General features: G+C 39.4%; 1 protein-coding gene across 1 annotated transcript in view; it reads left to right on the top strand.

Moving 5' to 3' along the window:
• The window catches only part of PLCB4 (phospholipase C beta 4), a 388618-nt gene that overhangs the window by 16402 nt on the left and 351364 nt on the right, over positions 1-20852 (top strand). The gene's annotated exons all lie outside the window — the stretch shown is intronic.

Below are 20852 nucleotides of genomic sequence, written 5' to 3'. Positions count from 1 at the left end.
GATTGAAAAGGATGTAACTTATAGCTGAGGATCCTGCACAGAAAACACCTTCCTAGACTTGCTCTTAAGTATACATAGTGTCCGTGTGCTGAAGAGGCTATTTTTCAAGTGCTCAGAAAAGGTCAGGCATTCCACCAGGTACTTCTGTTTGGGCATAACTCATCGGGGAGACAGCGTAACAAAATGGTTGTTAGTGTGTGTTGTGGGGTCCCGGCTTTGTCACTGACTAGCTGAGTGGCCTTCGTTGATTGCCGCCATCCTCTTCCGTGCGGTCATATTTTACATTAATCCTGTGAGAGTGGTGAATGGTGTTCCCATTCTGTAGATAAGGAAACTCAGGCCCATTTAAGTGATTTGTTCAGGGCTGCCCAGCTAGCAAGTTGCAGGGCTTGAATTTGGAGCCAGACCCCGCTCAGGCTCCCACCCTCTCGCTCATTCCCTGTGGCACCCCTCCTCCCCTAAGGCTGTGTCTGGGTAGCTACTGAATTGATGGTTTTGACCAAGTAGGCTGGTTGCTTTTGTGTTGAATGACCTCAGATTATAGTGGCACTGGTTATATGAAAAAGACTCTGAAAAAGGAATTGGGAGAAGTGACTTGTAGCTAGGCATTCTCTTAGCTAAGTGTCTTTCAGCAAGTCATCTGTCTCAGTTTCCTTCTCTTTTAAGTGAAGGGCTTAGTTCTGTAGCATTCTTTCAGATTTACCCTTTTATCATCCTGAAGTGTTCCTCTTTGTCTCTAGTAATACCCCTTGTGTTGAAGTGTATTCATCTGATGTTAATACAGCCAGTTCAGGTGTTTTTTTTGCTTACTGTTTGCATGCATGGTGTAATTTTTTTCCCCCTAACCTATTGATGTGTTTCTATTTAAAGTGCGTTTCTTTGTAGAGAGCATATAGTTGATTCTTATTCTATTATTGTTATTATTATTATTATTATTATATCCATTCTGACAGTCTTTGCCATTTGAATGGAATATTTAGTCCATTTACATTTAAAGTCATTGTTAATATGGCTATATTCTGGAGTTAAAATCTTAAGAGGTGTATTAAATTTACATTTTGATTTTCTATGTCTTTTTACTTTTCTTTATGATTTAACTTCATAAAAAATAATCTTGTATAGGTTGGATACTTATTAGTGGAACTTAGTAAGACACAAACAGAGAATAGCTTTATTCTTCTTTGGAAAGTATTGGAAAACCTAATTTTGAAATATTAGAAAATGCAGTACAATGTAAATAAAACTTCCACTTTTTAGCCCAGTTTATAGCTTCTCCCCTTTTCCATCCTCAGACCTGAACCCTAGCTTGGATGATCATTAGCAAGGAAGAAGGGTCATGTTTCCTGTCTGTACTTCCTTCTGCCCATGTCTCGGGCTTCTCCAGAGTCGGCAGGGGCAGAAAAGGGGCCAAGACTGTTGCAGTTAGCTGGTGCTGTTATTTTCATGGGCAGCTCTTTCTCATACACACCCTAACGAGTTCTTGGGAGGTCCTCTGCAGGGTCCATCGATACCACGCCATTTTTGGATGTGAGCAGTGCAATTCCTGGGTGATCACTCATGCCTGGCAGCTCCTGTCCTCAAGAGGTATATCACTGGAGTATCCCTGAGCCCCTGCCAAGCAGCATGCTTGGGTAGGGACCTATTAGGATCACTCAAACCTCATTCCCTCCTAGGGATCCACTTGGTCCTTGGGAAACTCGCATGTTAGCACCGTCAAATTAATTTCCACTTTTGCTGAGGCTCTGTTGCCTCTCTCTACTATTGCAGGCAGCATCTGCCAGGTTTGAGGGCTCCATCCTCACACTTGCCCCACTGAACAGGCTGTGAATTTCTGCACAGAGGCAAGCATCCAACCAGGCAATAGATTATCAGCCTCTCTCATTGCAGATAGCCCCACGGTTTGAGGGTTGTTTGGGGACTTGACCTGAGCTGATAGAGAGCAGAGAAATGGAACCACTGCCTCCTTGAGAATTCTCTTTGATGAAGTGTTTTCTGCAATGAATTCTCATGCATGGACCCTGAAGGTGACCTCTGGACTGGTCTGGCCACCTCCAGCAAGTCCCATGGTCATGTGGCGGGAACTCATCACCTATTGCCTTCAGCACTGAGACTTTCCTTTCTACTTCTGTTGAAAAGAACTTTGAAATTATTGGCTTATCTGGCAAGATGCACAGAGAAGTGTTATACCTTCAGTTACATTCGTAACTTGTGAACTACCACACTCTAGAATCTTCTGCCTTCACAGTAATGAAATACTAAGTACAAAATAAATTCTTAATGAATCAACTCATGGTGATTTCAGGATATTGGTCTCTGGCGAAAGTCAGGTGACAGGTATAATAAAAAGAGTGAGGTTTCTGATCTACAAAACTCTTTCGTCATTTGGTTAAACAGTTGGTCACTTAAGTGGAATCAAAATTCGGAACTGTTGTTAGCTCAGACTCGTTGGTCAGGTTGGCTAAGGCAGCTAAAACCTGGAACGGGGCTGACAGGGCTTCTCCGGTGGAAATCTCTAAACAGTGCATATGTATATTTATACATTACATATCATATATGTATACATTATATATGTGAATATATTATATGTATGCATATATAATATGTGTGTATAAGTATATATATGTTTATATAATGTATATGTATATATACACACACAAATATATATTTTTATAGTCCTGATATAGCTGTCAGAGAAAGAGATGATGCAGGATGGGGTCACCTCAAATGCATTTGATGAATTGGCAAAGATTAAGTAGCACAGATCAAGGAGACCAGTTGGAAGAAACAAGTAATTTTCCCAATTTTTGGAGTAGATACAGATGAATATAAAATGTATTTATCAGTTCATTGGTTAGCTTATTTTGAAACAGGAAATAACCTTAAAACATTTGATGTGACTTTGTACTAGAATCTGTAAGCTACAACATAAGCCATTTTAAAGGCATAAGTATAACTAATTATCAGTGTATTCTTTCCAAATATATTAACATGCCTCATTTATTTCACAGTAGAGATTTATGTGACTAAAAAGGAGATTATATCTCGGCAGTGTCTAGGATTAAAAAAAAAAACTTTGGAGCTTATAAAAATAATACATGATCGTGCTAAAAATATCGGAGAGTAACCGAAAGGCACAAAGAGGGGTAAAAGTGCTTGATCTTGATCTAATCATAAACAGATAATCATGACAGGCTCGAATGAGGGACACCAGATTGCTTTCTGTTTATTGATACTGTTCTTTCCACGAGATATAAAAATCGGCCTTTTCATGGCAGAGCTGCCTTTGATCTATATTTAATCAGCTCACTCATTTTTCTGTAAAGACTAGTAAGAATTCCCTTTTACGGCTTGACTTTGTGTGCAGGAAGCTGCACCAAGATTGTATCCGTTATCACCAGAAATCTGCTAATTATAACTTTACAAACTTTATTTGTAGAGTAGATTTTTGTGTACATTTTTGAGCCTTCATCTGTTAATAAGAATTACTTTAGAATGCAGAAAAAGAAATAAGGAAAGTGAGCTAGTGCCTCGGAAAAGGGCTATTTTAATATTGAAGCCTGTTTTAAGGTCTAGCCCTGGAACTTCTTTTGGCAGTTAATTTAATGTGGGCATCAGTTTTTTTTTTCCTTCTGTAAATGGGGCAGTATCCGCCTGTTTTGTGGGGTCAAATGCAAGGGGGATTATGAATACTTTTGGCCTATTTTTCTGGGTGTGCTTGAAGCAAGGTAAGCTTCAAGGAGTGAAGGAGTCCTAATTTGCTAGAAAGCTTGGAGTTTTGGGCAAGAGATTTAAAAGGAGAAGTTGTGTACAGAGTTCTACTTTTAAGTTTTCCCAGATACTGTCTTTGTAAAAGTATCTTCATCTTGTTTCCTTTGTTATAAAAATTGTCTTTTAAAATAATTAGCCTTTGGTGAAGATTGAGCACTTCAAAAAATTACAGAGAAAAAACTGAGTTTGAGAATACTATTTTTTTTTCCTGTATCATGGGAAAGAACTGAAATGGGTTAGCCAAAAAAAAATATGGAATATGTTTATTTTCTTTAAAAATAATTCGTTCATTATTTGGAAAAAGTCTCAATGTCCTTGTACTAAATCATGATCCCCCCCTAAAGATCTGTGTATGGAACATCTGAAAATAATAGATAACTAATAGAAAGGGGGAGGAAAAAAAGGAAACATGTCTTATCATATAATAACTGTCCCAAAGTGAATTTGGCCTCTAACACATTTTTCAGGTTTTTTAAAAAATGGGTATTAGATAGCTGTCCCGATAGAAATGATGACTTGCAAAATACTTGATATTGTTTAAAAAAATCTCTGTAAAGGTTCCCCTGAAATGGCAGAGCAAAGAGGATCGTGATTAGGCTAATTCGCCGCAGTTAACTTCTCCATCTCTGCATGTACATCACAGACTGTGCACATATTGTGTAAAAATAATTGCCAAATGTTTCGGGGGTGGTGAGTCTATTTCTTCTCCGTGAGGATTTATGAAAGTTGTTAAATTAGGTTTCTTTGGAGTCATAACAGTTTATTTCATTAAGATGTTTACTGGATAAATATTTCTACTACATTTTCACCAGCTTCAAAGAGGTATTATTTATTCAATGAAAATGTTACCAGTCTATCACAAAATGCATCCATTTTTTTTCTTTTGACAGTGGATTTTTTTTCTCCCTTTTGTTTCACATGAATCTCTTATTTTAAATTGCTTCAATAGATCTGATATCTTGTATGCATAGAGGCAATGGGTTTGTTTTTTTTAAATTGAAGTATGGTTGATTTACAATGTTGTGTTAGTTTCTGGTGTATTGCAAAGTGATTCAGTTACACATATTTATATATATATTCTTTTTCATATTCTTTTTCATTGTAGGTTATTATAAGCTATTGAATATAGTTCCCTGTGCTATACAGTAGGACCATGTTGTTTATCTCTTTTTGGTATAGGAATTTGTACCTGCTAATTCCAAACTCCTAATTTATCCCTACCCCACCCCTTTCCCTTTGGTAACCATAAGTTTGTTTTCTGTGTCTGTGAATGTGAATCTGTTTCTGTTTTGTGAATAAGCTCATTTGTGTCATTTTTTGGATTCCACATATAAGTGATATCATATGATGTTTGTCTTTTACTTACTTCACTTAGTATGATCATCTTTAGGTCCATCCATGTTGCTGCAGATGGCATCGTTTTATTCTTTTTTATGGCTGAGTAGTATTCCATTGTGTGTGTGTGTGTGTGTGTGTGTGTGTGTGTGTGTGTGTGTGTGTATACACATACCCCACCTTCTTTATCCAATTAGCTGTCGATGGGCATATAATCCGGAGAAAACTTTTAATTTGAAAAGATACAAGCACCCTGATACTCATAGCAGCACTGCTTATCATAGCAGTGGGTTTTACTGTAAGCTCACCCACTGACTAGTCTCCAGGGTCATGGTGTCACACATGTTGGGCACATACATGCACCTGTAGTACATGTGTGTACAATCAAGGTGGGGGGGATATTGATTTCTGAGAGAAACTGAAGTCATAAGCTCATAGGTTTGTTCTGCAGAATTTCTAGGTCATACAAGTACATAGTGGCTTTTAAAAAAAAGTGCTGTCAGTGCATAGAACCTTTGTAATTCCCTAAGGCTGTCAGATGAGCTAGAGGTCATTATCTTTGTCATGCCAACCCCTGTCTGATTTCTGGCATGGGCAGACGGTGATTGTGCTTGAGGTTACAGTGGCCCCTCACCCCGCATATGTAATTTTGAGGCCATAAACTGAAAGTTCTCGTGAATGTTATCTCAGCTCGTATGTACAGTTTATACACAATATTTTACTGAAGACCAAAGTGGAGAAGCAGCATGACATAGCAGAAATGTGAGAGTGACATTCCTGGGTTTGAATATCAGGTCTACCTTTTTGGGAGCATGTCACCTTTGGGGAGTGCCCTGGCTCCCTCTGAACTTGTCTTCATCTGAAAGGGGAGACCCTAGAGGTTAACTGGGGTGGGGGTTGTGAAGATGAATGAAACACTGGGTCAATGTCCCTCCCTCATCACCTGGCTTAGAATAGCTGTTTCCTAAGTGTCATCCTTTTTTTTTTTTTCCCTGTAGATATTTGAATTAAATACGTCCTGTTGGGTCAGTTGAACAGTTCATACAACTCATCACATTTCTAGGAAAATGATGGTCCCAGATTTTTTATTTTTTGAGGATTGCATGCTTTTCATAAGGCCCCTGGGAAAAGGGGTGTGTATGTTGTTTTGCTCATGTCTTCATTTGGCATTTGTCCACACTTGTAACATGCCAGCTTTCCTGAGCTCCGGGAGTTTATGTGTCAAGAGAGATCAGCATCTAAGGGAGAAATGCCTAGAATTTTCAGTTCCAGGAGGTGCATTGCTGAGGCCCTGCAGAAGCACACAGTAGGGGCCTCTCAACCAGGACTGCCCTCAAGCCCTCAAGAGGTGCCCTGTTCTTGTTTCCTGGTTTTTAGAGATGTTTCGTTTCTGATGTTTAATTCAGCCAGGCCTCTAAACATTTCCTTCCCTTCTTTGTTGAGATATACAGGTTTTGAGACCGTCTTAACCTAGAAGACCCACCATTTCTTGACCATTGGAATAGCATTGTTCTGTTTTTGGTCATTTTCTTTTTCTTTGTTAATTTTTAAAAATTGAAGTACAGGTGATTTACAATGTTGTGTTAATCTCTGGGGTACAGCATCATGATTCATTTACACACACATATATATATTCCTTTTCATATTCTTTTACATTATAGACCATTACAAGGTATTGAATGTAGTTCCCTGTGCTGTACAGTAGGACCTTGTTGTTTATCTATTTATATACAATAATTAGTATCTACAAATCCCAAACTCCCAATTTATCCCTCCCTACCTCCTTTCCCCTCTGGGAACCATAAGTTTATTTTCTATGTTTGTGAGTCTGTCTCTGTTTTGTAAATAAGTTCATTTGTGTCATTTTTGTAGGTTCCGCATATTAAGTGATGTCATGTAGTATTTTTCTTTCTCTTTCTGGCTTACTTAGTGTGATAATCTCTAGGTCCATCCATGTTGCTGCCAATGGCATTATTTCATTCTTTATTTATGGCTGAGTAGTGTTCCATTGTGTACACACACACCCCCCACATCTTCTTTATCCAGTCATCTGTCAATGGGCCTTTAGGTTGCATCCACGTCTTGGCTGTTGTACACAGTGCTGCTGTGAACATTGGTCATTTCCTCTTGTATCCCTGACAGGAGAGTGTAGTGGTCTGTAGGTGGGCACTGTGTGGTTTGGGAGAATGATGTGGCCTGTTGTTCCTGATAGTTTTCCTGCTGGCTGCCTGCCTTTAGACTTGTTGCCTTTTACCATGATGGGGCCTCTTGTCAAGTGGGAAGTGTTGGTGAGGTCAGCGATGATTTCGTAGCCCTGTTATTGGACAGTTATGTGGAGCATCAGAGTCTGTGGAAATAGAAGCGGCTTCTGAGAACACAGAGGGAAAGATGTGATGTCTTCACCTCATTTTCCCACAGAGGGAAAGATCCCAAAATTTGCACAATAAAAGATCTTTTTTGTTTTTTTTAATGGTGCCCTCTCCAATCTCTTTGTTAGAATATTTTTGCCTGTGAACATTTTTGTCTGTGCATTATAGAAAACAGCAACTTGAACTTCCAAAAGTCATGCCTAACATGAAGGGCGAGTTTGGGAACCCAGGCATTTTTGGGAGCAATGCCATCGAGAACCAGGTTCTTTCTGTCTCTCAGTTTTTCTTGTCTGGCTTTTGTCCCCTTGGGTGGGTGATGGCCCTGCACCTTCCAGCAGCTGTTCCCAGGAAAAAGGGAAGGGGATGTGCTCATATCTTGATTGTAGACTTCCTCAGCGCCTTCTTTCTTGTACCTCATTGACCAAAACAGTGTCAATGGCTACCCCTGGTGCAAGAGAGTCAGGGGAACAGACCATTTTAGCCTGATGTACTGCCCTGCAGAAGAAAATCAAGGTTATAAATGTTGATTAGACAAAAAGCATCACTGCCTTACCTGGGGATTTTATTTTTGTCGTTTCTAATGACCTTTGGTTTAGATTTCATGATGTGCTATTAGTTGCCCACATCATTTGTGCATTTATTTGACAGATCTTTATAAAATGCATAAAACTGTCTATTATACCATTCCCGATTTAATTGAACTAGATCGCAAATGATGTCTGCTTGGAAGAAAACTACGTGAGTTATGGGCGTAAGCTGTGGAAGCTTCTCTTAGCTCTTGTAGTCAATTGCTGGAACTGGGATTTTCAAATTGAAAAAATACTCAATTTTGTTTAGCTGACCTCTATCACGCAACCTGTTTGTAATTATGACCCACACACTCCCTTCTCTGACCCTCGGTCCTTTCGCCAGTAAATCTGGGGGCCCGCCTCATAGGTCCGAGCTGCTCTGCTTTTCCCATAATACTCCCCTTTCCAGCTTTTATGTGCTTACCCATTAAGTCAGACAGATTTCCTTTTCAGAATTTGGCATTGTTTCTTTATTGGAAAGGAAACAGTTTGTTTTAGGCCAGGAAAACTTGAAAAAGAAAACAGAAAACCATCAACTACTTTTTTTTTTTTAAATCATCCTATCCCATGTTAGGTTTCAGGGTCGGGTCTTGTGTGTATTCTGGTCGGGGGGAACCAAAGTTTGTTCTTGCTCCAGGGCATCTTTTTTTTTTTTTTCTTTCTGTTCCCAGTTCAACTTTTGAAGTGGGCTTGGCACAGTTTGACTCATGGTCTTTCCCCAAACCATGACATAAACCCTGCTTTTAATTTATGTCCAGAGTCAGAGTTCTAGTCATGGCGTCTGGCAGGGTCAGTCAGTCAAATTCCAAGGCTATGAGGATGATTCTGGTTGGTATGTGACTTTCTCTGCCTGTTGTGGAAGCTGGACTTTAGCCTCGTATGAACCCTTCTTCCAAATTCTGGCCAAATTAGTGGTCTGAATAAAGTGTCCATATTTTGCTGATCCCCAGTGACAGATCACTCAAGTAGCAGAAGTGGATTGGAGATCGGATCGTTTCTCTCTGTGATCCCAAAATTTGCACCAATAAAAGATCCTTTTTTTTTTTTTTTTAAATGGTGCCCTCTCGAATCTCTTGTTCAGGAAGATTTTTGTTTATTAAACAGATCACATTGATATGAATTCTAAGTCATCCCTTTTCCTACTTGTGTTAATCAAAGGCGTAGTTAACTACCAACAGTTTCTGACAAGCATGAAATAACCAGTGTTTCTATGTTGATATCAATTAATTCAGATCAGATACTTGAAATGAAAAAAAAAAGATGCGTTCTTGCAGTTAAATATATACTTCTTATTTGGCTTTTGAAATACTGAAAGGAAGCTTCAAGGCCATTATTACTTCATTTATAAAACCTCAATTACAGCCTGTTCATTTATCTACGGTGATATTTAATTTAAAAAGTTTTTGCTTATTTCCCTAGGTTTTCATTTTTTGGTGAAGGGTGTTTGGAAAACAGGAAGGTTGTGATATTTAGGACCCGTGTCCTCCTCTCTTTCTTTCTCATATTTTCACGCCTAGTTTTTGTCAGATGATCACTTTTTAACTTTCATCATGGACAATTTTTAATGTAACATGAAAATAGAGCAAATACCTACATGCAGTGACCCTTCATGTGTTCATCATTCAATTGCAACAGACTCAGGAGCACTTCGGTTTCATCTCTTCCCTCCCCTTCAAGGACCCCAGCTGGATTGCTGGGAGGCAGATCCTCAATGTCATCTTTTTTCTGGACAGCCAGTTATGAACTGAAGATCTCTGAGGAGCCCCATCCAGTTGTTTCTAAGCCAGAAATTAGGGCTTGGCTCAGTGTGTGCATGTTGACCTGTGTCTCTAGACCCAGGTCCAGACTGTCTCCGGATTGTCAGTCTGTCTTACCTTTCTTTTGTTAGTGGGACTTAGCTGCGGCCGTAATTTCAGAAAACAGAATGGGCAGCTGTGACACTTAGTCCAGTTGGCAGTGAGAGAGAACTGCTGGCTGACGTCTGAAGTGAAGAAAGCAGGAGAGAAAGGGCCCCAGATGCTCGTTTAAGCTGGGGATTCCAAGTGGGGCATTGGGGATTGCTTTCAAGTGAAGAGGTTCTGGAGCTAAATGTAGCCAAGAAGGGTCGTGCTTAGCCTTGGCCCTTTGTAGGACTGCATGTAGCTGCAGGATTCACAGTCCTTTCAGGAAGATGTTGGGAGAATTTCTTGTTTAAGGTTTAGAAAGGATTTGATTGTCTAAAAAGAAGGTGGCAGCTGGAATGAGCACAAACTGATCTAGGAGTCCCCGTTGGATGGATGTGTGTGTGTAAGTGAGTCCTCTGGGCTGTGATCTTCTTAAGTTTATGCCTTGACAGTCATTTCAAATCTTTGAAGCTCTTTTGTTTCAGAAACCGTGGTCATTGTTTCTGAAGATGCACATTATCGTCATTGAAAGTTAAATTACTTTACACATGGAACCTAACGTATCAGGGTCAGAGTCAGAGTCTTACGAACATTTTGCCATTAGCTGTTCTGCTTAGGTCTGGTGGAAACAGTGTATAGTAGCAGATGATTAATGTGTATTGCATTAAACCATTTCTTTTCTTATATAAAGTCAAAATATTGGAATAATATAATGAACACCAACAAGGAATTTTGAATGGAAAATTTAATATTAGTGATGAGTGGATTTCGATGTCAACTATTTATTGAAAATGATAAATGTAAAGTCAAATCAGAGGGACCCTATTTTAAGTTACTTTCTTATGTATATTTTTCTTGATCCAAAATCCTTAGCTAAGAAAACTGGAGCCCTTGAATGGCTTTTTGGCTTGGACATTAAAAAAAAATTTTCACGTAAGGAAGTAGCAGCTTATAATTCTGTTACCTTATGTGACCTGCACAGGCTGTTACAATGTCTTCACCTCATTTTCCCACTGGGAGAATAGAAAGAAGAGTGGAGCTTTTGTACAGTTGCATTTACTTCAGAGAATTAAATGAAATACATTTACTTCATAGAATTAAATGAAATGTTTGAGTATATGACATTGGGATAGATGTGAAGTGAATATTTTAATTCTAATTTTGAAAAGTTCTCATTTATTTTTCCCATTTGCTCCTTAGGAATCAATTCTTTGGAAGCCAAATCTTTAAGGTATTTCATTTAGTTAGAAATTAAGGAATATTTTAAGTCTAAGATGAAAGATTTGCTTTAGTTTAATATTGCAAATGAAGGCATAGCATGAGGAAATTATAGCAGGTCTTAAAAAGCTCACGTGTTTGTCACATTCTGTTATTAGTAGATAGTCTTTTTTTTCTTTCTTCCCCACAGGAAAAGATGGTTTCTCTATGATACGGAGTCCTGAACTGTGATCTTTCTTAAAAAAGGTAGGTGTATGCATTTTTAAAAAATTAATTTGTGACTTTTAAAACATTTGGTTATCTTGAAGCAATTATATTCGAGACTGTTTAATGGAGAAGCAGTTTCTGTGCTGCTAATGCATGCCATGGTGAATTGAGTTAAAACATCAGATTCAGCTTTCTAAGCTCAATATTGAATTTTATAGGCTTTTTAAGGAACGATTGTTTGGTGTGTAATAAAGTGAATGTCTGTCAGTAAGGTACATTTTTAAAAATTGAAATTGACTAATTTCAACCTAGTTTGATGAAATAGATTCCTCTTTATTCAGTGGGTGACATCATTCTGGGAAACCCAGAGAGTTTGGGAGTATAAAATGGTCTGTGGCCAGCCAAAGTTGTCATATCTTCCGTTTTTTTTTTTTTTTTTCTATGAGATTTCTTTTTCAGAGCACAGATTGTGATTTGCTTCATAATTTATCAGCTACAGCAAGGTCATGGGCATTTAGGTTAATGGAGTCATTTTGTAATCTATATGGAGTCTCTGAGAGGTTTCTAAATTCCATGGACTGAGCTCCTAGCCTAGCAGGTGCTTAAGTTTTCCTGATAGCTTTTACCCTGCGACGTGAACCGACATCTGCTGGCTCTCCCGTTCTGAAAGGTGTGCTTGGGGACTTTGATTCTGGTGACAGTGGTGCGTCCAGAGGTCCCTATCAGTGCTCTGGACACAAGTGCTACAGTGGCTCACCCCCAACCACAGGATCGCCTCCAAGGTTTCAGGATGTTCCAAGATCACAGGAGTCAAACCTGACCTTGGGTCACTATCCTTTAGTGTGTCCCTCCAGTCGCCTCTCAGGCTATAAGGTTTTAGTTCTTACATAATTTCTAGGCAGAGAAACCACGACGTGGAAACATCCCTCCCCATTTTTAATCACCGATTTGTGAAGCTGATGGGGTCTGTCTTCATTCTTCTGACAGCTTCACAAAAGCGACTTTTCACCTCCACCTGTCCGTGACCTTGTCCAGCTCACGGCCACCTCCAGCCTGGGAATGGCTCGGTTCTCTCTGCCAGAGCGCTCAGAGTGAGGTGCCCATCTATTACTTACAAAACATCACCTCTCACCTCTCTCAGGATAGCAAAAATGGAGAATTATGACATGTTGTACGTGGTTAATAACTCATTTTGGCGTTAAAACTGGGTCCTCATGATCAGAGAAGTTTAGAACTGCTGCTGTAGAACATAGTGGCGGTACCTTAGTCAGGTTAGGATTGAACCTGTGATTCAGCCAGGACACAGCTAGAATGTTTTGAACAGTTACAGCAAAGAAACAGCCACATACACTTTTTTTTTTTTTAAGGTATTAGGTTGGGTTGCTGGTGGGTTATGGCACAACTTCCTTCTAAAAGACTTCAAGTTGTCAACTTTCTTACACACAGCATTGGTTAAACATGACGGTAAGGCTGGGCCTGCCCTGTCCACTATGCTAGCTGAGAGTCACATGCAGTTATTTAAATCTAAATTTAAATTAAGGAAATTAAAAATTGAGTTTATCATTCACACTAGCAGCAGTTTCAGTGCTGAATGGCGCCCTGTGGCTGGAAGGCTGCACACTGGGCAGGGCAGAGAACACCGGAAGTTCTCTCAGACAGGGCTGGGGACGCGTGTCATCGCTGGGACTGTCTGTACCACTTTCAGTAGCTTTTCCCTGAGGTCCTGGCATTGAATGGGGAGGACAGAGCCTGGTTCGCTTTGTAGCGTCTTGGGGGATGTTGCTGTGGTCATGAATCCCTGGTGAAGCATGAGTGGAAAAGAGAATTGTTTACCCCATGATCTTCTTCCAGGTTTCCTCCCTCTTGTGACAGCCCACATCTCGTGACAGATGGCAGGAGTCTGGGTGTATTCAAGTTGTTAACATCATATCATGTCTGTAGTAGACATCTGACACACTTTGGGCTCCCTAGCATCTGAATCTTTTTCCTGAATTTGGGGGAATCCATCATGGTATGAAGCTGGGTGGCTGAGATGGCCCTGTTCCTCTTAATTTCCCAAGCAGAAGTGCTGACTTTTATTTTTCCTGACTTCTGCCAGCTAGAGGGAGCACAGGGCTTAAGGTCTGCCAAGCCTGGGACGTGCCTCTGGAGTGGTGACTCAGAGAGGCAGAAGATGGTTTGGAATTCCACCCATCACAGGGCCAGCAGCTTTAGTGGAAGGTCTGTTACCACACCTATTGAGACGACTGTTGAGAACAAAAGGGGAATACTAAGGAAATCAGCCTTTTGGCGTATTTAAGGAGCCCAGACTAGCTTCCCACTGACATCCTCCTCTACGTGGAATAATAATAAAGGGATAATTAAAGAACATCAGGAGAGCCAGACATCAGTGATTCCTTAAATTAGCCATAAGACAAGTAAGATTTCCCAATATTCTTTCATGGATAAAAAAAATCCTTTCATTATCCTTTAATGAAAGAGCACATATATCGGAATTATAAACATCCCACTTTGGTTTAGTAATGGGATGACTTTTCTGGGGGAGGGTAGAGATTGGTGTTTGTAATTGTGTTCCTTACCCTCAGAGTCTAACCAAAACTGTTACCTGGGAGCGTTTGCACTGTATCCGATTCCTCCCAGCGAAGTCAACTGGCCTGTTTGTTTTCCAGAACAAGGAGACTGTGGCATACTGTTTTACATTGTTTAAGCATATTGTCTGCTCTTCCTGTGTGCTGTTTCCCCACTTTGGCACACACAGCAGCTGTTTCACCATCTGTGCCATCCTGTGTGTCTCTAATCTGGGACAAGGCTTCTAAACCCCATGTTCTATCTTCCTTCTTCTTCTGGTTGGATGTAGATGACCTTGAAGCCGTGGTGGATGGTGGGGAGATGGGACTGAAGACACTTGGGACTTAGTTGTTGCATGAAGGAGGGCAAGGGCTCCTTGCTAACCAGGAACACCCACATGTTCCTGAATAGAAAATCTTTGATGGTCAATATTTGCAGTCTTTCCCGGTAAGAACTAGGCAATGAAAAAAGGAGCACAAATGACATGACCACGAGAGAGAGATACATAAACTTCTGTTGGGGTGAGGCTTTATGTATTTCTGGATCTGTTTGTTATAGAAGCTGGCATTACTCTTGAACACCCTCGTTCAGCCACGTAAATCTCATCATTCCTTCTTAACATTATCTCCCCATTGAATAGTAGCATGGGTTATACAGAATTATGATGAAACTCTTGCAGAAACTAGGGTACACATTTCCCTCTATTACCTCACATTGTTTACAGGTAGACCTAAGATAGAGGAGAGCTTCATGCCTTGCAGAAAAACAATTTGCTAGTTTTGTAAAATGTAGATTTAGCATTTGGAGTGACTCTGTAATCCTCTTGGATCACCATGAAATTGTGGTGCCTGAGTATCCAAGTTCAGTGGCTAATTTTCACTTCATAAATGTATATAAGATCTTTGATGATCTTATTAGAAAATGTTTTCCAGGCTTAAGCATTTCATGTAGGCTGTATAGGCAGATGACGAATGTGGAAAGGATGCTATGAAATCATCTTATTTTAACACAGAAGAAAAAAGTATGTGATGCTCATTGAGAAGTCTCAAAGGTGGTGGTTCAAGAGATTATCCAGTTTGCATTTGCCATGATGTCTAAATGATTGCTTGGCAGACATGAGGTATTAGGGATTTAATATTTTTGCTTTGTAGTGTACTGCATATTAACTAATAACATCTTCGTCTGGTAAAATTTGGTAAAAGCAACTGTATACTTGTGAGATTGTTAACAGGTTTTAGGTACACTTATATATTTGAAATGGTTTGAGTCCTTCAGGAAAAAAGTACTTAATAAACACAAGTAACTACTTATGTTAACAATTCATTTCTGTTGACTTGGTACACTTCCATTTTTTTCCCCTCCATAATAATATCAGAGCATCTTACAAGCTCTGTGAAGCAGCTTGAGCAAAAAGAAGACATATTTTGTGTGAGCACCGTGTAACCTGTGACAGAGGATTCCATCTCCCCTGCCATACACTCTACTGTTTAAAGGCAGGATTATTATGGACAAAGGAAAAAGTTTGCACAAAGGAGCCACGTGGCTGTCACTTCCACCTAGATTACGAAGGTGATGATATTTAAGCCTAGGACTTGTTCCTGGAGGAACTCCACAAACTCATCCTGGTCTTCTCCACTCTTCTTAAAGTCTGCTTTTCCATTGTACTTTTTAACACAGCGATGTGTACCCTGGGTCATAGTATAGCACACATCTCCAACTTTTTGGTCTCAGACCTCTTTATACTTTTTTTTTAACACTTTTTTTTATTGAGTAATAGCCATTTTACAGTGGCGTGTCAAGTTCCAGTGTACAGCACAATTTTTCAGTTATACATGAACATACATATATTCATTGTCACATTTTTTTTCTCTGTGAGCTACCACAAGATCTTGTATATATTTCCCTGTGCTATACAGTATAATCTTGTTTATCTATTCTACATTTTGAAATCCCAGTCTGTCCCTTCCCACCCCCCCCGCCCCCTTGGCACCCACAAGTTTGTATTCTATGTCAGACCTCTTTATACTCTTAAAAATTATTCAGGGCCCTGAACAGCTTTAGTTTGTGTAGCTTGTATCATAAATGTTTGCCGTATTAGAAAGGAATTGTCCCCATTTGGGGGACATTTAAAAATATTTACTTACTGATTTTAAGTAATAATAGCAAACTCACATGTTCACCTAAAAACAATTTTTAGAAATGAAAAATTACCATGTTTTTCAAAACAAGATAAGTTTGGTGAAAAGAGTGGCCCTGTTTTATTTATTTATTTATTTGTTTGTTTGTTTGTTTGTTTATTTATTTATTTATTTTTCAAATCTCTAATTTCTGGCATCATAGAAGATATTTGGATTTTGTCACTTGCTTCTGCAGTTGGTCTATTGTGATACCAAACATGGTGAGGCCCCTGGAAAACTCCAGCTTGTGAGACAATGAGAGGAAAGAAGGCAAGTCATGTCTTAGTATCATTATAAAAATACTTTTGACCTCCCCGGCCCTGTTGGGCACCACACCTGGAGACCTGCTATGTATATGGGCCCCTAAAGGTTGTCTTTAGAGCATCTCCATTTTGTCACATTCACAACTTTGTGCTGGAAAATCCCCTTCCTGTCCATTGAGTGTGGTTGTAGTTAGAAATCAAAGATTAGAAAAAAATTGCCTACTTTATTTTTAAAAATTCTCTTTTGGTTCCATCTACAGAAGGCTTTCCTACCTAATTCAACCCAGTACAAGAGTTTAAAATACCAGCATGTGTATCTATCTGTATTTCTTTAAATGAGAGGCAGCTCTAAGTATTGGCAGCTAGGATTACGATCTTTCACTTACATTGCGATGAGATGGTGGGCAGTGGGCAATCACCAAGGATTAGTAAATTTGTCAGATGCAGTGATTTCTAACAACAGTGGCATACAACACTGCACGTTATTTATTAGAATTGCTCATTTGTATTGTGTTACTTAGGTATGACGGTAACTGATCCTTGCTTGTGCATCCATAGTGTGGCTGGGATTTGGCTTTCCTGTCTTGGGCTCCACTGGGCTGGGCTCCAGACCATGGACTGGGTGCTCTGTGCGCCTTTTCCTGAGACTTCCATGGGGGCATGTTCTTCTGCGATGGCAGAAATGTAAAGACCAAGCAGAAACTCTCAGTGTCTTTTAAGACCTCTGCCTGGACCTGACCCACTGTCATTTGAGCTCACATACCATTGACAGAGTAAGCTAAACGGCCAAGCTCAATATCCATGTGGCAGGAAAGGGTGCTCTTCCAATGGGGAGTGTTGGGATGGGTAGGGAGAGGGAGTGACTTTTGGCTTTAAGCTATTCTAATCTACCACAGTGTACAGTCCCAAAACATTAGTGAATAATGATGTCTACCTACTTAATTCTTACTCAGAGAAATAACTAAGGGGCTAGATTTTAATCGTAATTTTAGGCTACAATCCTCCTATTGACTGTATCTTCAGAATATCACTGGTGTCTAGCTCTGTTCCCCTATTCTCACGCCACTTTTCAAGTTATTTCTCAGTCTTATTAATCTGAACTATTGTGAGAGCCTCTAAATTGGTGTCTGTCCTGGTTATTATTTCTGTGCAAGAAATCTCCCCAAAACTGAGTGCTTAAAACAACAGTGATCTTGAATCTGCAGTTAGGGCTGGGTTCAGCAGAGAGGGCTTATACCTGCTCCTTGTGGCATCAGCTGGGCCATTTTGACTGGGTGCCAGAGAACCCACCCACTTCTGAGATAATTTACCCGCGTGGCTGGCAAGTTGGTGCAAAAGACCAGGAACTTCAATTTATCTCCATGTGGGCTCTCCACGGACTGCTTCGGCTTCCTCATAGCATGGTGGCTGAGTTGCAAGAGTGAGTGTTCCAAGAGATAGGATGTGAAAGTTGCCAGTTTCTTAAAGTTTGGGGCTGGGAACTGACCCAGTGCCACTTTTACTGGATTATATCAAACACTCACAAAGTCCAGGTTTCAGGGGAGGGGACACAGATCCCATCTCTCAATGGGAGGGATGTTAAATGATTTGGGGTATTTTAAAACCAGCATATTCTGTGCCTCAGTTCTTCTCTCCCTGAAATCACCCCATGTTGACATCCTGCCCCAGATTCATCTTCCTAAATCCTAGCTCTGTTTATCCAGTAGCTCCCCATTTTCTACCAAACAAGAAGCAGGTTGCTCTAATCCCTCCTTGGCATACCCTGTGCTCCCACCAAACTTGGGGCCTTTTCTCCTTTTGCCTTTGATCTTGCTTTTTTTTCTCTTTCTAGAGTATTATCCCCCGATCTTCCCGCATCTTGACATTCTGTGCTTAGAATCAATGCTCCCCTCTCCTTAAGGTCTCCTTAAACCCTCCATCATTCTGTAGTCTCACATAGTACATTTTTAAATGCATTTTTTGTTCGTTTGTTTGTTTTGTGAGGCGAGGTAATTAGGTTTGTTTATTTATTTATATTTGGAGGAGGCACCGGGAATTGAACCCAGGACCTCGTGCATACTAAGCATGTGCTCTACCACTTGAGCTATACCCTCCCCCTCCGTAATACATTTGAACTGTATCCCATTTAAAGCCCTCCCAGCTTCTATCTTATGCAATAATATATGCATGTATATATGTTTTATAATCTCTAGTAGATTTTACATCCCTTGGTGGGGTCCGTATTTTTTATATAATATTAATATTCAACTGTACTGATACCTTGAGATACATGTAGCAAGTGCTTGATTTTTTTTAAAAATGAATAAATTGAGAGTCTGAATAGAATTAACAGAGTATTCTGTTTAGACTCACTTGAAAACCTATTAGAAGCACTGTGCTGGTTGGGTACAAAATAAATAAGTAAAAATAGATTAATGATTTAACCATCAACATGAATGTTATAAAATATTTTTAAAAAGAGATTTCACACACAGTCACAACACAGTGGTAAATTGGAAGTAACATACCTGGAAATGTGTAGGAACTAAATGGGGAAAACTATAAAAGTCAACTGTGGGACATAAATAAGTTTCAAATAAGTGGAGATACTTTGTTCTTGAAAATAAGATTCATTACAATAATGCATATATATCACTTTTCAGTTAAACTACAAACACAATACAGTCCCTATCAAAACTGGGGAACTTGCTGAAATAATTCTGAAGTTCTTTTGAATGAATAAACCTATAAAGTGCTTCCAAATTTATAAGAAATACTTATCAGGGATAATTGCCATCTCAGTTATTAAAGAATATAATAAGTTAGTTATAATGGAACAGTGGTATTGGTACAAGAATACCTCAGTGAATAAAACATAGAGAGTCTGTTTTTAGAGAAGTATATATATATGATAATTTGTGATAAGGTTGGTATTTCAGATTGGAAGGGAAAAGATGAATTATTCAGTAAAAAGTGTTGGGACACCTGCCTAGTCATCTGGAAAAATAAAGCAGAATGCCTACTGAACAACTCATGCAAAAGTAATTCTGGGCGGTAATAATTATAGATGGAGCAAGGTGAGCCACAAAGGTATGAGCAAACTATATGGATGCCTATTTTTACAGTCTTGTGGTGGGAAAGGCATCTCTAAGTAGAAACCATGAAGGAAAGGATAAAAAAATGAAACTGCATACAATATTTTGTCTTTATTATTTTATTTTAGCGTAGTGGAAAACCATCTAAACTTGTTGGAAAGACAATATTCTGGGAAAATATTTGCATAGCATATGATGGGCTGATACCCATAATGTACAAAGAGTTCTTACAATTTTATCAATAAGATGGGACATCTTTGTAGAATCGTGGAGCTAAATATAAACAGGTAATTCACAAAAATAATGACTATGGAGACAGGAAACACACGAAGAGGTGTGCAATCAAAAGTGCCAGTTAAACCAACAGGGGTATATCTCAGTAATTGAAATGATAAAAATAAAATGTAAGCAAATAAAAGATCTCTACACTGGGTGATGATGTGGGGAAGGAGATACTATAATGTACTGGGGTGTAGTTTTTCTCAGTCTGTGGTCAAGGACCATTTTTCCCCCAGTCTGTTTGTGATTGAAACATTCGTGAAATGCAATAAAAATAAATAGCCAGGAAAAGAAAATGAAAAATATGCAGAATAAAATTGCAAATGTATTTCTGTATATTTATATAGTTATATGTATTTATATTTAATAGAATTATATTATATAATAGAATTATATAATTCTAATAATATAAGATAATATATTTAATAGAAATACATATCTATATATTTACATGTATAGTCTATATTTATAAAGAATATGTATCTATATTTATATATTTCTGTAAAATGTTCATCAGATACAAAATGGCTCTGTAAAATTCTCTTAAATGTTTCGATTGCTCAATTCAGAATAGCCTCTAAGGAGGCAAGTCCTGAAGGAGGAAAATCAGGCAGCAGGTTATCGTGATAATCAAGAGAAGTCATGAGTGATATTAGTTTGGACAAGGATGGGAAGGGTAGAGGTGGTGTGAAGGGGTCACAAGTGGTTTGATCTGTTTTAAATGGAGAGTCAGTAGGATCTGCTCATGGATTCCATGTAGATATGAGAAAGGGAGAGGTGGGTGGTGAGGGTGATTCTAAGGTTTGTGGCCTGGGACCTGGAAGAATGGCGTTGCTGTTTACTACAAGGAGGAAGACTGCATTACACGAGGTTTGCGTGGGGAAGTTCAGGAGGTGGCTTTGGATATAAGTTGGAGATTCCCAGTAGTCATCTGAGAGGAGATAGCCGGCGGATGGCTGGATGTAAGGGTCTGGAATACAGGGAGAAGTCTGGGCTGACGACGGATAAGCGGGAGTTGTGAGTCTGGGTGAGGTCAGTGAAAGTGAACACATATGGAAAGCTAAGCGGTCTGAGGACTGAGCCCCAGGGGCACTCATCCTTTAAGGGCAGGGAGATCAGGACGAATCCCTGTTAGAGATCAG

Source organism: Vicugna pacos, chromosome 19, assembly GCF_048564905.1.
Source record: "Vicugna pacos chromosome 19, VicPac4, whole genome shotgun sequence".
Classification (NCBI taxonomy): domain Eukaryota; kingdom Metazoa; phylum Chordata; class Mammalia; order Artiodactyla; family Camelidae; genus Vicugna; species Vicugna pacos.
This window is presented reverse-complemented; position numbering and strand designations above follow the sequence as displayed.